The 13,453-nt window shown below is 37.5% G+C and overlaps 1 protein-coding gene across 5 annotated transcripts in view; it reads left to right on the top strand.

Annotated features, from left to right (window-relative positions):
• Positions 1–13,453, top strand: part of FMN1 (formin 1) — a 434,649-nt gene that overhangs the window by 259,052 nt on the left and 162,144 nt on the right. The window lies entirely within an intron of this gene.

The raw sequence follows: 13,453 nt of genomic DNA, 5'->3' as shown, positions 1-13,453 counted from the left end.
CTTTTGTATTTGAAATCTGTGCTTATGTAAATATATGTATTAAATTTCCTACCATAAAAAGAGCAGAATATTAGGTATCTGATAATTTCAGGCAATTTATGATTCTAAAAATTTCCCAGATTATCACTATGATCACCAGTCCACAGCGTTCAGTAAATAAATATATAGATATGGAAGGTGTGATTCATTGAATTTGATTTCTTTCAAGCACAGAATAAGAGATGTCAATGGATTTGGAAGAATAAATACCCAATATTAGTTTATCTTCATATAGTTTTTCTCTTCCAAGGGGAATTTTTGAAATTCACTTTTTCTGTCTAAAAGTTAACTTACTAATAATGAATATAATCCGACAAAAGAAAAACCAGGGAAATTCTCAGTTAATAGATGGTTCAACATAAATTGCGTTCTGGTTATTTGAAACTTAACAATGATTCTAAAAAAGTATTCAGAAAGCAAAGTAATAATATTGGTTGACAACAAATTAAAAAAAAAATCTTTGTCATGTTCCACATCTTTGTTCTCACTTTTTCTTGTTCTCTTCATCAGTTTTCTTCACTCTTTGTCTTTTTTTCCCCTTAATATTTTCTTCCTCACTACTCTACAATAAATTCTTCAGTAATGGGTATATATCTGCGTAAGGAGGTTGTAAGATTTGATAATGAACATAAAAAATGAATTACCATAAAAATTCAGTTAGCTGTGCTTCTTGCTTTAATGCCCCAGCAGTGAGATAGCTATGCATACTTTACAGGACTCTTGAGCCTGAAGTATTGTTATCACTCTGGAAGTCCACAGGGGGCCACTAAAGGAATAAAGGTTTACAATATTGCAATGCTCACTGCCCCCAGTGCACAACTGTCCATTTGGATTGGCTAACGTGCAGAGGAACACAATACCAGTGCTTAGTGGAGATATAGTAAAAGGTCATTTTATTCCCTCTTCTTCTCTTTGAAAATGACTTTTATGTACAGCAGGCTCTTTGTAAATCTTTTTTCCTCTTATTTAGCTAAGTCCTTATTTAAGTGTATTTGCATTATACCAGCCTAGTAGATCTAGTAATTGGAAAATATAGCAAAAACAATATAGACAATTCATAAGATGTGACTAATAAAAATCATTAAAAATGCAAAACAAAATCATGAAAACACATTCCACCTGTTTTTCAGTCAACAGTTTTAAAATTGGTAATACCTAAAGTGGGTGTGGGAACAGAAAAACAGTTGATCTCAAATAGTTGGCAGGGTAAGTCTAATAAGAAACAATTCTGAAATATTTATCAAATTTTCAAATGGGCATATTATTTGAATGACTTCTATGAGTCCTATGAAAATACAAACTTGCATGACTAAGGATATATCTGCCTGCTTGTTCACTGTAGCATTCTTAACAATTGACAAAATTTGGAACATGTCTTCAGACAGAATCTTCGCTCTGTCACCCAGGCTGGTGAGCAGTGGCTTGATCTTGGCTCACTACAACTTCCGCCTCCTGGGTTCAAGCAATTCTCATGCCTCAGCCTCCCGAGGAGCTGGGATTACAGGCGTGTGCCACCACACCCACCTAATTTTTGTATTTTTAGTAGAGATGGGGTTTCATCATGTTGACCAGGCTGGTCCCAAACTCCTGGCCTCAAGTGATCCACCCACCTTGACCTCTCAAATTGCTGGGATTACAGGTGTGAGCCACAGCGCCTGGCCAAAATTTGGATGATTTCTAATTGTCCTTTAGTAGGGGAATACTTAAATGATGTGATGTTTTTAGAAATGGCTCTGCCTGCACTGACAAGGAAGCTGTCAGTAATGTATTTCTGCATGAAAAAAACATGCTACACAATGAAAAAAAAATGTGCAATAAAATGTACACTTTTTCTTTTAGTCTTCAAGTTTCTTTTTCCCTCCTGTCTACTTCCAACACTTTCTCCTCACACCCTGCTAGCCCAATTTCTAACCAATCTCAGAAAGATCTAAGTATATATCAAAGTCTTGGGTTGTACTGAACCATTTCTTTGTGTGTTCACAAGTCTAATGTGTTATTTTCCTCCATTTGTTTCCTTTCAGTTATTTCGCATATCTTAAGGAAGATCTTTTAAAATATATGTTTCTTCTACTCTTTTTCTCGTTATTCTTCCTTCATTTCTAATTCTTTTCCTCGTAGTTTGTTTGGTACTGTCCTCCAATTATGAAGGAGAGGCCAGCCCCCTTTCAGTGAAGCCTGACTCAGTCTCAGATCAGTCTGCTTTTACTGTCACTGCCAACATGGCCATAGGAGCCACTTTGTGGCTGGGAACATATTTGGTGGAACCCAGCCACTTTTGTCTTCTCTCTATCCATGGATGACATCGCATTTGCCTCTCAGAAACTAAAACTGGGAAAGGGGGAGGTAATGTCATCAAGATGGTGGACTAGAAAATACCGGATCCTTGTTGCCCCATGGAGACGCCAGTTTTAAGAATACATGGGCCAGTTCCCTTTGTGAGAAATTCAGAAATCAGTTAAGAGGCTCCTACACCCCAGGTGAGCATGAAACCAGTTGTATTGAAGCTAATAGGAAGATTCATGGCACTCACTCATCTGACTCCCTCCCCGGCACAATACATTGATTTAGAGAAAACTACCTCCTGGCTTCTCCTTCGGGAGGGGGAGAGAAGACTGGATCTTAAGTCTAATGTTTAGACTTTTGGGGAGGTACTTGAAAGACTGGTTTCTGTTGTGTGTGAATCTCAGAGCTAACAGGGAAAGATGCCAGGTTGGGAACCACTGAGAAGAAAGATGATGATATGAATTAGTATGCATTCATTGCAGTTGCCCCTCACCCTTGCTCAGGGCAGAGTAAGTGAGAGTAAACCTCCAAATCCTGGCTTCTCCTTGGAGAAGGAAAAAGTCGGAGCATCCGTCCAATGCTCTGGCTTTTCAGAGGGCCACCCGAGAGACTGATTTCTGTCTTGCCCGACTTGGAGTGCTGATGGGACGCAGCATACTCTAGATGCCTGGAGACTGCTGAGAACGAAAAGCTAGATGGCCTGCAGTACAGTAGACAGAGGCCAGTACAGCTCAGCAGCTTCTCCCACAGGGATTGTAGGGGAAAGAAGAGTGGAGCTTGTGTCTAGTGTTTCATCTTTTCACAGTGTTGTCCAATGAACTGTTTTTTCTTCTTTCTCTGCTTCCTCCTCCTCTTCCTCTTCCTCTTCATCTTCACCCATCTTTTCTTCTTCTTCTTCCTTCCTTTCCTTCTTTCTTCTCCTTCCTTCTTCTTTCTCCTCCTCCTTCTCCTCTTCTTCCCACTCCCCCTCCTCTTCCTCCCACTCCCCCTCCTCTTTTCTCCTTTCTCCTTTTCTTCTTCAACTCTGTGTGTTCATGGGACTTGACATACTCTAGATGTTTGGGGGCAGATGAGAACAAAAAGGAGCTGGACAGCTTACAACACCTCCAGAGAACCTGCAGTACCATAGACAGACACTAGAGAGAGCAGGGATTATGAGCTCCTGAAAAACCAAAATCCCTCTAATTGGGAATTCACATACTTAAGTCCAGAGAATATTTATCCACAGAAAAGGCTTGAAAATCTCCCAGAGACACTAATTGGGCTGATTGGCAAAGGTCTTTCTCTGTATGAAATCAGTCTGTAAAGAATGGGAATGGTGACTTCTTTTTCAAATCCCAACACAAAGTAACAAAGCACACAAAGAAACAGGAGCATGGACCAACTGGTGGAACAAAAGAAATCAAACCAATCCTATAGACACAGATGTATATGAATTACTTGACAAATAATTCAAAATAAATGTCATAAAGATGCTCAGTGAGCTCAGGAAAAAGATACATGAACAAAATGACAGTATCAACAAAGAAACAGAAAATATTATAAAGAACCAAACAAATATTGGGGCTAAAGAATACAATAACCAAATTTAAAAGCTCACTAGTGGGGTTCAATAGCAGACTTAATGAAGCAGAAGGAGGAATCAGATAAATCAAAGAGAGGTCATTTGAAGTGATCCATTTAGAGGAGCAAAAAGAAAAAAATGAAGAGGAGGCTAGGTGCGGTGGCTCATGCCTGTAATCCCAGCGCTTTGGGAGGCTGAGGTGGGCAGATCACGAGGTCAGGAGTTCAAGACCAGCATGGCCATCATGGTGAAACCTCATCTCTACTAAAAATACAAAAATTAGCTGGGTAGGGTGGCGCATGCCTGTAATCCCAGCTACTCAGGAGGCTGAGGCAGGCGAATCGCTTGAAACTGGGAGGCGGAGGTTGCAGTGAGCCAAGATCACACCATTGCACTCCAGCCTGCGTGACAGAGCAAGACTCCGTCTCAAAAAAAAAAAAAGAGTAAAGAAAGTCTAAGGGATGTATGGAACACTGTCAAGCAGATCAATAGACACATTATGAGAGTTATAGAAGGAGAAGGTAGAAAGGAAAGTATATTGGAAGAAATAATGGTAAAATATCTGGGGGAAGAAATAAACATTCAGATTCAAGAATCCCAGTGGATCCCAATTAGGAGAACTCAAAAGACCACACTGAGCACATTATAATCAAACTGTCAAAAGTTAAAGACAAAAAAGAGAATTTTGAAAGCAGGAGGAGAAAAGCAACTCATACAAGGGCACCTCAACAAGACTATGAGAAGATTTCTCAGCATGAACTTGCAGACCAGAAGGATATAGGGTAATATATTCAAAGCAATGAAAGAAAATTACCAAGTAAGAAAACTATATCTAGAGAAACTGCCTTTTGGCTGGGTGCAGTGGCTCACGCCTGTAATCCCAGCACTTTGGGAGGGTAAGGCAGGTGACTCACGAGGTCAGGAGATTGAGACCAGCCTACCCAACATAGTGAAACCCCATCTCTACTAAAAATACAAAAAATTAGCCAGGCATGGTGGTGTGTGCCTGTAATCTCAGGTACTTGGGAGGCTGAGGTAGGAGAATCGCTTGAACCCAGGAGGCAGAGGTTGCAGTGAGTGGAGATCATGCCATTGCACTCCAGTCTGGGTGACAGAGCAAGACTCTGTCTCAAAAAAAAAAAAAAAAAAAAAGAAAAATTGTCTTTTGGCCAGACACTGGCTCACGCCTGTAATTCTAGCCGTTTGGGAGGCTGAGGCGGGTGGATCACCTGAGGTCAGGAGTTTGAGACCAGCCTGGCCAACATGGTGAAACCCCACCTATACTAAAAATACAAAAATTAGCCCAGCATGGCAGGGGACGCCTATAATCTCAGCTACTTGGGAGGCTGAGGCAGGAGGATCGCTTGAACCTGGGAGGTGGAGGTTGCAGTGAGCCAAGATTGCGCCATTGCACTCCAGCCTGGGTGACAGAGTGAGACTCAGTCCCCCCCCACCAAAAAAAAAAAAAAAGGAAAAAAACTGTCTTTCAGAAACAAAAGAGAAATAGATGTTCCTAGATAAATAAAAGTGTAGGGTGTTCATGACCACTAGACTTACAAGAAATGATAAAGGGAGGCCTTTAAAGTTGAAATGAAAAGGTCATGACATGGCAACATAAAAGCATATGAAAGCGCAAAGCTTGTAGATAAAGGTATATATATACAGATAAATACAGTATACAATAATGATGTGGATAAATCACTTTTAATTCTGGTATAGAATTTATACCTGCCAGATATTAAAAACAAATATAATTATAAAAATATGTTAATGGATACACAATAGAAAAAATATAATTTGTTATATCAATTACATAAAGTGTGGGAGTGGAGAAGTAAGAGTAGAATTTGTATATGTGATTGAAATTAGCTTAAAATAGATTATTATACCTATAAAATGTTTTATGTAAGTCTCATAGTAACAACAAAGAAAATGCCTATAGAAGATACAACAACAAAAAAAGAAAAGAATCAAAGCAAGTCACTATAAGAAACACAAAAGAAGTCATCAATATAGAAAAAGACAAAACTACAAAAGCTACAAAACAGTTAACAAATTAGCAATAATAAGTTCTTGCCTCTCAGTAATTACTTCAAATGCAAATAGAGAAAATTGCTCAAAAGACATAAAATTGCTAAATGGATAAAAAAAGATGGAACTATATGCTGTCTATAATAGTCTTATTTTAGACTCAAGGACACAGGCTGAAAGTGAAAAGGGATGGAAAAAGATATTCCAAGAGTTAATTTAAAAAAAAAAAAAAGACATCCTTAGCTAAACTAAAAACAATCCAAAAGACAGCAGGGTGGCCATAGTTAGAGTTTAAGTAAAAAACTCTAATAAAAGACAAAGGACACTATTTAATGATAAAAGGGTCAATTCACCAGGAAGATATAACAGTTATAAGTATATGTGCACCCAACATGCAAGCCAAATATATGAAGCAAATTTTTACAGAACTAAAGGGAGAAATACACAGCAACACAACAATGGGAGATTTCAATAACCCACTTTTGCTAAATGATATAGCAAGACAGAAGAACAATAAGGAAACAGAGGACTTGAGCAACACTATATACCAAATGGACATAATGGAAATAAACAGACCATTCCACCCAACAGGAATAGGGTTTTGAAACACATTCTTCTCAAGCGCACATTCTCTAGGATAAGTCACACGTTATGTCAGAAAACAAGCCTTAACAAATTTTTAAAAATTGGAATTATACCATGTATCTTTTCTGCCCACAATGGCATGAAACTAGAAATAATAGCAGGAGGAAAACTGGAAACTTTATACATACAGGGAAATTAAACTGCACACTTTTGAACAACCAGTGGGTCAAAGAAGAAACCAAAAGGGAAATTGGAAAATATCTTGCAACAAACAAAAATACAACATACCAAAACATATGGGATGCAACAAAAGCAGTACTGAGAGTAAGGTTTTAGGGTGAACACCTATGTTTAAAAAGATTTCAAATAAACAACCTGACTCTACACCTCTTGGAACTAGAAAAAGGATAAACTAAGCCCAAAATTAATAGAAGAAATAAGCAAAATAGAGTATAGAAAAACAATAGGAAAATAGTCAACAAAACCGAGTTGATTTTTTGAAAAGATAAACAAAATTGACAAATCATTAGCTAAACTAAGGAAAAAAGAGAGAAAACACAAGTGTATGAAAAATGAAAGAGAAGACATTACAACCGATGCCACAGAAATAGGATTATAAGAACCTACTATGAACAATTACATGCCAAAAAATTGGATAACGTAGGAGAAATAGATCAATTCCTAGAAATGTACAACCTAGCAGGACTGAATCATGATGAAGTGGAAAATCTGAACAGACCTGTAACAAGTAAGGAGATTGAATTAGTAATCAAAAACCTCCAGAGAAAAGCCCAGAACCAGATGGCTTCAGTGGAGAATTCTACCAAACATTTAAGGAATAATTAACAGAGAAGCAGTGCTTCTCAAACTCTTCCAAAAAAATTGAAGAGGTCACCCTTCCAAATTCATTTTATGAGAACAGCATTACTCTGATACCAAAGCCAAAGACATTACAAGAAAAGAAAACTACAGGTCATTATCTCTTACAAATATAGATGTTAAAAATTTCAACAAAGTACTAGTAAACTTAATTTTTTTTTTTTTTTGAGACAGTCTCTGTTTCCTAGGCTGGAGTGCAGTGGCACAATCTGAGCTCACTGCAGCCTCGGCCTCCTGAGTTCAAGTGATTCTCCTGCCTCAGCCTCCCAAGTAGCTGGGACTACCAGGCACGTGCCTCCAAGCCCAGCTAATTTTTTGTATTTTTAATAGAGACGGGGTTTCACCATGTTGGCCAGGCTGGTCTCTTAACTCCTGACCTCAAATGATCTGCCTGCCTCGGCCTCCCAAAGTGCTGGGATTACAGGCGTGAGCCACTGCACCTGGCCTAGTAAACATAATTTAATAGCACATTAAAAGGATCATATACCATCACCAAGTGTCAGTTATCTCTCGAATGCAAGGATGGTTCAACATATGAGTATTTATCAATATGATATGTTACATTAAAAGAACAAAGGATAAAAATATTTTGATGCAGAAAAAGCATTTGCAAAAACTCAACACTGTTTTCTGATAAAAACTCATCAAACTGGGAATAGAAGGAAATCACCTAAAGAAGGAAATATTCTTTAGAAGGAATAGAAAGAAATAAAGACCACATACTAAAAGTTCAAAGCTAATATTATACTCAAGGTTGAAAAACTAAAAGCATTTCCACTAAGATCAGCAACAAGACAAGGATGCTCACTCATGCTACTTTATTCAACATAGTACTGAAAGTCAGAGAGAGAGACATTAATCAAGAGAAAGAAAAGGCATCAAAGTTGGAAATGAAATAGTAAGATTATCTGTGTTCACAGATATGATCTTATATGTAGAAAACCCTAAGGATTCCCCCAAAAAAGTAAACTGTGAAGAACTACTAAAAACATTCAGCAAACTTACAGGATTCCAAATTAACAAACAAAAATTCGTTGTGTTCTTATACACACAAAAATATTAACTACCTGGAAGGGAAATTAAGAAAACAATTTCATTTAAAATAACATCCAAAAAAATGAAATACTTAGGAATAAACTGAAGAAGGTAAAAGACTAGTACAGACTAGTTTTGAAAGCTACAAAACATTTCTTAAAAAATTTTAGGAAGACACAAATAACTGTAAAGACATCTCATATTTATGGATTGAAAGAATTAATATTATTGAATGTCTATATTCCCCAAAGCAACATACAGATTCAGTGCAGTTCCTCTTAAAATCCCAGTGGCAGCTTCGCAGAAATAGGAAAAAACAATCCTAAATAGGAAAAAACAATCCTAAAATTTGTATGGAACCACAGAAGACCCTGAGTAGCCAAAACCACCATGAGAAAGAACAAATCTAGGGGACTGACACTTTCTGAATTCAAAACAAATTGCAAAGCTGCAGTAATCAAAACAGTATGGTACTGGCATAAAGACAGACATTATAGGCCAATAGAACAGAATAGAGAACCCAGAAATAAACCCAAGCATATACAGGCAAATGTTCTTTCACAAGGGTGCCAAGACTATACAACGGGGAAAGGATAGTCTCTTCAACAGATGGTGCTGGGAGAACTGGCTATCCACACATGAAAGAATGAAATTGGACCCTTATCTTGGAACATATACAAAAATCAACTCAAAATAGATTAGAAACTTAAATGTGAGACTTGAAACTATAAAACCTTTTTAAAAAATAGGGAAAAGTCCTATAAAATTGATTTTGGCAATTATTTCCTGGATATAACATGAAAAGCACAGACCCCCCCCCCAAAAAAAAGCAAAAATAACAGATGTACAAAGGGGGACTATGTTAAATGAAAAAGCTTCTGCTCAGCAAAGGAAGCAATCAACAGAGTGAAAAGACGACTTACAGAATGGGAAAAAATATTTGCAAACCATATGTCTGATAAAAATGGGCTAAAGACTTATCCAAACATTTCTCCAAAAAAGGTATACAAATGGCCAACAGGTATAGAAAAAGATGCTCAACATCACTAATCAACCAGGGAAATACAAATCAAAATCACAATGAGATAACCCCTCACGTGTCAGAATGGCCACTGTCAAAAAAAAAAAAAAAAAACAACGAAAAATACCAAGCTTTTTTGAGGATGTAGACAAAGTGGGACCTTTGTACACTCTTGGTGGAGATGTAAAATGGTGTAGTCACTATGGAAAACAGTATGAAATTCTTTAAAAATTTAAAAATAGACCAGGGGCGGTGGCTCACGCCTGTAATCCCAGCATTTTGGGAGGCCAAGGCGGGCAGATCACGAGGTCGGGAGATCGAGACCATTCTGGCTAACACGGTGAAACCCCGTCTACTAAAAATGCAAAAAATTAGCCGGGCATGGTGGCGAGCGCCTGTAATCCCAGCTACTTGGGAGGCTGAGGCAGGAGAATGGTGTGAACCCGGGAGGCAGAGCTTGCAGTGAGCCGAGATCAAGCCTCTGCACTCCAGCCTAGATGACAGAACAAGACTCTGACTCAAAGAAAAAAAAAAAAAATTTTTTTTTTTTTAAATAGAACTACCATATGATCCATTAATTTTTCTTCTGGATATTTATCCAAAAGAATTGAAGTCATTGTATTGAAAAGATATTCCCATGTTTGTTGCAGCATTCACAATAGCAAAGAGATGGAGACAACCTAAATGTCCATTGGTGGGTGAATGGATAAAGAAAACGTGGTGTGTACATACAATGGAATATTACTTGACCACAAAAAGAAAAAGGAAATCTTGTCATTCTACAACATGAATTGACCTGAGGACATTATGCTAAGTGAAAATAATCTAGTCACAAAAAGATAAATGCTGCGTGATTCCACTTATATGATGTATCCATGGTGGTCAAACTCAAAGGAATGGAAAGTAGAATGGTGGTTCCCAGGGGCTGGAACAACGGTGAATTGGAAATTTGCTATTCTGTGGGTATAAAATTTCAGTTATGCAAGGTGAAAAAGTTCTAGAAATCTGCTGTACGACATTGTGCTTCTAGTTAATAATGTACTATACATTTAAATTTTTGTTAATAGGATACATTTCATGTTGTGCACTTTTCATAAAAATGAAGAGAAATTAGTGTTAAGCCTTCGAAGCCATGGGAGAAAAAAAGAGGAAGAGACTAAGAGGATTTAGGACATATCCGTCTGTGCCCATTGTGTCCCTACCATTTTAGTTGGTTTTGAGAAACCTGGTGGTATTTCACAAGAGTGGCTACATGGAAACACAGAAAGATCTCTTTGAAAATTTACTTAAAAGTAGACAGAGAATTTGGTTCAGGTAGGGAAGAGAATACAAAATGCTCCAACTTCACCACTGCTTAGCTGCCCCCAGCCGCTTTTTAGGAAATCAGCATCAGATTTCCAAACAAAAACGTCTTAAGGCGTTAGTCCCAGTAAAGGTAACACTCACCAAATACCTGGTTGTGCCAAGTCATTTGACAAAATTGCAAGCATGGCTTATGGTAATAACATCCTTTCCACAGTTAAGCCTGGTTGTATAATGGGGTGAGGGGTAGATTTGCCTCATTTTACTCAGGGACAGACAGAATCAATATCTTTCTTGCTCTTTTTCTCTCTCGTGACCTCTCTCCTGCTTGCTTTTAATTAGCTCACAGAGAAACGTGCATCTGTACATTACCTCTCTTGTAGGTAGAGTATTACTGGTAGTTTTCAGAGCCCTAACTGGATAGCTTGGTGCGTGTTCATTTGAAGAAACTTTTGCAACCCAGCTGTGATCTTGTCATAAATTTGATCCTGTTCCTGTGTCCTTGTCATTGATGTGTATGCCATGGTTGTGGTTGTATCAGTCACCATCCTGGACACTTAGGAATAAATCTAGTCAATTCCCAAAACGTTTCTCTTTTTGAATTTGCACTCCAGTTAGTTTAGGTGATGCTTTTATTTGCCTTTTTGACTCTTTACATCAAACTTCTTATGACTTGATCTGTCTCAGTCACCTCCGCATCCCCAGAATACAAAGCAATGCCAGGCACGCATAACGTATACAGTAAATATTTTTTGAATGGGTGCATGGCTGAATAGTTATTTAAAACTAAATTGACTTTTCTTAATTTTTTTATTGGATGAAAACATCATTTGACTTTAAATTTGGATTCTCTAAGAAAAAGCCAGAAATTGCATTTTTAAGGAAGATATTGTATTATGCTTAATTGCCTTTTTTTTTTGCTTTTACTTTCATATAAAAAAATACTGAGTACCTTCTCTATTTCTCTTTAAAACTCCTAAAATTCTATATGCCTCAAGAATCTTTCTAAGGCGAATGTTGAAATGCTTAAACATATTGACTGAAAAATGAGATTTTTTCCTTTAAATGTTGATTAATACTTAATATTTGCTATATTTTAGGTCTAATCGTTATATGAAAGTAGCCATTCTGAACAGGTAAAGGAAAAAAATATCTGGCAATAATTGATTCAAGATCGATCAATCAACAGGTAGTTAGACAATTAGGCAGTTAGATCATCTTTATTGGAACAAACTATTGTTATCCCTTATTTTTCAACCAACAAGCAACTCAGCTATTACAGTAATAATACAAATGTAGATGTTTGTTACTGTTTAGTCTTGTCTTCACAGTAGTTTGGCAATTCTGTAAGTACCTAGGTGGGAAGGAAAGCACAGCTGTTCAGCCTAGTTTGTATTTTAACCAGCAAAGCACATTAAAAACATTTGTAAGATTTGTGTTTTGTGGGTGCTTCTCTTTTATTTTTGTAGCCCTGCCACATGAGAGGAAAGAGAGTTTTTTCCCTTAGTGGCAGCTTCGTGATATGTTATTAGGGAGCTGATTTGGTTTACTAGTTGTAGAGAAACACAAAACTATGTAGACTTCTCCATGGAATATTCATAAAGGTTGAAATAACTGGCAATGAGGTATGTGGAGTTTCTATGAAGATTGTAAAAATACATATTATTATAAAAAATAATTTTAAGGCCAAGTGTGGTGGCTCACACCTATAATCCCAATACTTTGGGAGACCAAGGTGGGAGGATGGCTTGGGCCCAGGAGTTTGAGAGCAACGTTGGCAATATAGTGAGACCTCACCTCTACAGAACATCAAAAAAATAAAAATTAGCAAAGCATGGTGGCGTGCACCTATAGTGCTTGCTACTCGTGAGGGTGCAAGGATCTCTTGAGCCCAGGAGTTCAAAATTACAGTGAACTGTGATTGCGTCACTGTACTCCAGCCTGTGTGACAGTGCTGGATACTATCTCAAAAATTAATTAATTAATTAAAAATTAGAGCTTTGTGTGCAAGGTATTATATTGTTTATATTAATAATAACAAATAGGAAGTAACCTCTCTGAAACAGAAAAACTTTAAATAAATGTATGTCAAGAACTATATTAGGTGCTTTGCGTATAGTCATTTAATTTCTAAAATAAATGTATGGGCCAGGTGCAATGACTAATGCCTGTAACCCCAGCACTTTGGAAGGCTGAAATGGAAGAATCACTTGAATTTAGGGTTTGGGATCAGATCAGCCTGGGCAACGAAGTTTTTATAGAGACCTTGTCTCCATAAAAAAAAATTTAAAAATTAGCTGGGTGTGGTGTCGCCTGCCTGCGATCCCAGCTACTCTGAAGGCTGAGGCAGGAGAATCACTTAAACCCAGGAGGTCAAGGCGAAGACAAACTCTGATCACGCCACTGCACTCTAGCGTAGGTGACAGAACTAGACCTTCTCTCAAAATAAAATAAAAGTATAGACTAAATATAGTCAGCCCTTCATGATGAGGAAATCAATTCATAGAAATTGTCACTTTACCAAGGCCATATCGCTGGTGGCTGACTCAGATGTTCGTGCTTTTTCCCCTAAATCACTCAGAAGATGACATTACTAAAAAGATTGGAGGCTATGAAGTGACTTCACCAGTAGCAACATGAAAATATTCCAATGATAAGTGAAAAAGATGGATACCACATTGTATACATCTTGATGCTGGTATAACTTAGTGCTT

This window comes from Pongo abelii, chromosome 16 (genome assembly GCF_028885655.2).
Source record: "Pongo abelii isolate AG06213 chromosome 16, NHGRI_mPonAbe1-v2.0_pri, whole genome shotgun sequence".
Lineage (NCBI taxonomy): Eukaryota > Metazoa > Chordata > Mammalia > Primates > Hominidae > Pongo > Pongo abelii.
The sequence above is the reverse complement of the archived record's forward strand: the minus strand, read 5'-3'. Positions and strand labels throughout refer to the sequence as shown.